Source organism: Panthera leo, chromosome A1 (genome assembly GCF_018350215.1).
Source record: "Panthera leo isolate Ple1 chromosome A1, P.leo_Ple1_pat1.1, whole genome shotgun sequence".
NCBI lineage: Eukaryota > Metazoa > Chordata > Mammalia > Carnivora > Felidae > Panthera > Panthera leo.
Window position 1 is genome coordinate 15,772,361 of NC_056679.1, and position 4,477 is coordinate 15,776,837.

General features: G+C 36.0%; 1 long non-coding RNA gene across 2 annotated transcripts in view; it reads left to right on the top strand.

Annotated features, from left to right (window-relative positions):
• The window catches only part of LOC122198474, a 250,733-nt gene that overhangs the window by 129,088 nt on the left and 117,168 nt on the right, over positions 1–4,477 (top strand). The window lies entirely within an intron of this gene.

The following is a 4,477-nucleotide window of genomic DNA, read 5'->3' on the forward strand; positions in this document are numbered from 1 at the left end:
GCTTTAAGATTCATTCATGTTGCGCATTTTAGTAGTTCATTCCTTTTTATTATTGATTAGTATTCCATTGTATGGATATGCTGCAATTTGTTTATTCATTCGTTCACATTTGGGTTGCTTTTCAGTTTCTGGGTATTATGAATAAAGCTACTTTGAACATTTGTACTGAAGTCTTTGTGTGGACATATGCTTTCATTTTTCTTAGGCGATTACCTGAGAGTTGGTTTGTTGGATATATGAAAAGTGTCAATTTAATTTTTTAAGTAACTGCCACACTGTTCCAAAGTGGTTGTGCCATTTTATAATCTCATTAGCATTGTATGAGAGTTCCAGTTTTTCCGTGTTCCCGTTGACACTTAGTGTTGTTAATCTTTATAATTTTAGTCATCTAGTAAGTGTGTGATGATATCTTATGGTTATTTATTCTGCATTTCTCTGATGTTTAATGATATTGATTATTGTTTCATGTGCTTATTAGTCATTTGTATACATTTTAAGGGGTTTATTCTAATCTTTTGTCCATTTAAAATATATTTAATAATCTTATTGTGATTTGTAAGAGAGCTTTATATGTCAGCATTACATAATTTGTTTCTAATTTAAAGCTGATGTTTTTCTGTTTAATCAAAGTGGACAAATCCCTGACTAATTCAACAATTCCTGTTTTTTTGCTTATAAGTAAGTCAGGTGAGGCAATTAGCTAATTGGAAAATCTGTGGTGAGGCCAGAAACTGCTGTAAGATGCTTCTTGATAATTGTCTTTTACCTTTGCAAAAGACCTCAACCTGTCATAAATATTATTTGGTAATATAATAAAAAAAAATACATCAGTCAATGAATAATTTACATAAGCTGGCTCTCCCACATGGATTGAATGATTTGATAAACACTTTTGTATAGCAAATAGAAAGGGAATTTCATTATGAAAAACTAGATAACACATACATTTCTGCAGTTAAATTGGCAATATAATAATATTGACATGTGTGTAAAAATAAGTGCACATAAAGCCTGGGGGTTAGAGTTATCTCTCTGTCTTTTCAGAGTACAAACTTAAGTCACTGTGATACCTCAATCTCATCACCAATGTCTAGCTACAGTGGATTCTTGATATTTGTGGTAGTTATGTTCTGTAAAGTTGCTCTAAACACTGAATTAGGGGCGCCTGGGTGGCTCAGTCGGTTGGGCGGCCGACTTCGGCTCAGGTCATGATCTCGCAGTTGGTGAGTTCAAGCCCCGCGTCGGGCTCTGTGCTGATAGCTCGGAGTCTGGAGCCTGTTTCAGATTCTGTGTTTCCCTCTCTGTGACCCTCCCCTGTTCATGCTCGGTCTCTCTCTGTCTCAAAAATAAATAAACGTTAAACACTGAATTAGCACAAACATTGAATTAGCTCCTAGGGGAGATAAGGAAACAAGCAAACAAATAAATTTATGTTTCTCAAACACTGTATAATCTTTAATCCTAAAAACAACTCACTCTGCTAGAATCTATTCCCTTTCTTTTACAAAAGAGAAAACAAGCTGTAGAAGTGTTAAGTGTCTTGCCTGAGGCTGAAGCTGTCTCACTAACAGGTGCCAGAGTTGGGATTCAAACTCTATCCAATGACCCCAGAGCCAGGGTTCCCATATTACATTGCACTGCCCCCTAGCATCTCCATCCTGTGCTCATCTCTTCATTTGAGTGAACAAGAAAGGAAAGCATTGCCTTGTTTGACCTCAGGTGGGCATGAGCGCTTTGGACAACTTAAACATTTTGCTGTTCTGAGCATGTTCGTGGATTATCACAAAAGTGATGGGAATATTGATTTGGGGTTTACAAATAAATTTTAGAAAGTAGATGAATTCACAGTTATGAGATCTTTGAAAAATGAAGATCGAATGTATATACGAGAACAGAAATGCACAGATTCACACACATACAATCATAATGCAGTTTTAGGAGGGTGGAAGTGGGGAAGAGCAGGGCACCAGTATGGTCCCAGACAATGGTCCCTGAACTCTTTTCATTCTGCCTTAAATTGGACACCGGTGAGATTTTTTCATCATTTTTTGATCTCTGACTTATATCCTGACTATGTCTAAATGACTAGTTGACTTTTTGTGGGTCAAAATGAGGCAAATCATTGGTTCTCAGAGCCACAAAATCTGGGTCATGTAAATATCTAATCATTACTTATCTTCAACATAGCCTTACATTTCAAATTAAGCAAATGTTGGTAGATTTGGTCAGTCATGTTGATATAATTTGAATCACAAAGGATAGAAGAGTTTCACTAGCTTTCATATCTTTACTTTTTTTTATTTCTTTATTTGAGGTCATTAAAGGTCTGTATAAGATGGTTCCAACTATTTCCATAGCTCAGTTTGAGAAATGAGGTAATGACATCTGGCAGAAACATTAGAGCTATACTAACTTTATACAACTGCTAACATTCAGAATATTATTCCAGACAACTTGGACATAGGAAGCAACTGGAAGAACTCAATGCATCACAAAATTGGAGCTGGTGAAAATTTCTCAAAGTGGAAAATCATTTAGGTATAAAATCTATTGTTTTAGATTTTTCCCCCCATCCTTGTACCACTCATTTAATACTTTTAGAAAAGAGAATTATTTTGGAACAAGACTTTTTTCACTAAGTTTTTATTCTTTCTAGAATATGCTGGCTATAGTTGAATGAATGAATGAATTAATGAATGAACGAATGAATGAATGAATGAATGATTTTGTTGGCTTGTTATTTTAAAAGTAAAAACATTGCCATGTCAATGTGTAAATCATAGGGAATAGAAATGCCATTTTATTTTTTTATTTTTATTTTTATTTTTTTTATTTATTTTTGGGACAGAGAGAGACAGAGCATGAACGGGGGAGGGGCAGAGAGAGAGGGAGACACAGAATCGGAAACAGGCTCCAGGCTCCGAGCCATCAGCCCAGAGCCTGACGCGGGGCTCGAACCCACGGACCGCGAGATCATGACCTGGCTGAAGTCGGACGCTTAACCGACTGCGCCACCCAGGCGCCCCAGAAATGCCATTTTAACTGTAGGTTGACTATTTAATAACTTAATTTTATTTAATAAACATTTATTTAATATTTAAGGAGCATTTTTAGACACTATAGGTATGAAAATTAATAATGTGTTGTCTCTGGCTTCCAGAGATTTACATTCCAGTGGGAGGACTATAGAAACCTCTCTGTACAATGTGACAAGTGCCCTATTGGTGTCACAAACCATGTATCTGTTATGAGCTATAGTATCAGCTAAAAATATAGGTAAAGTATCACAAAGGAGAAATTTTAAAGCACTTATGAGGCATGGAATGGAAAGATGGTATATATGGGGGAGCATTTTAGAAAGGGAACAACATTTAAAAAACACAAAAGCATAGGAGTGCTTGGGTGGCTCAGTTGGTTAAGCATCCAACTCTTGGTTTCGGCGTAAGTCATGATCTCACTGTTCCTGAGATTCAGCCCTGCATCACGCTCTGCATTAATGGTGTGGAGCCTGCTTGGGCTTCTCTCTCTCCCCCTCTCTGCCCCTCTTCTGCTCTCTAAATAAATAAATAAATAAATAAATAAATAAATAAATAAATAAAACTTTTTAAAAAGCACAAAAGCATAAAAGCTATTGTGTTTGGGATTATACATTATAATGTAGGATATGGTACATGGGGAGGGGTTTGTGGAAGATAAAATTGGAAAAGATAAGTTGAGATAAGATTGAAAGTGGTTTTAACAAACAAATTAAGAAGTATAAGTTTAAGGCAACACAAAGACCTCAAAGATCTTCAAATTATAGTGGACCCAATTGTATTTGTATTTTGGAGCTAATTCTAATGATATTATAAGGGATAGATTTGAAAGAAGGCTGCGAACAGGTAAACCAGTTTGGAGACTGTTATGTTTTTTTTGTAGTGGGAGAGGATTAGGACCTGAGTTATAGGGCTACTGGAAAGGAAATATAGAGAAGGGAATGAACTGGAGAGAAATTGTTTATGTGGAATTGTCTGGGAGCAATAATGGTCTGTCATGGTAATGAAAGCCTGGAGAACCAGAGAATGTTTGAGGAGGCATTCTTGACAGAATGGAGAGGGAAAAAGCCATTTTACTGAGCAAGAGCAAGAAGATGCAGAACTACAGGTTTATTTTTGTTGTTTGTTCACTTGTTCTGATTGAGAAAGAAGGAAAGTTTTCACTTTTAAAAAAAAAAAAGACAAATTTTGTTGTTATTGTTTTAAGATTGGGACAAAAAGCCCTTAGAGAATGATTTGAGTATACAGGAGAAAGAGACATCAAGCATCCTTACTTGTTCTCTTGTTAGCTGTAGATTTGTCTAAGCCATACAGAAGGAATGTCACAGTATATGAGCAGCAGCCTAGAATCAATAGTTCAACCGGTCTATTTGGCGCATATATTTCTAGGCTATTTTATCGTGATACCTTGCTTTTGACTTTTGTTTCCTGTTTTCTCCTAC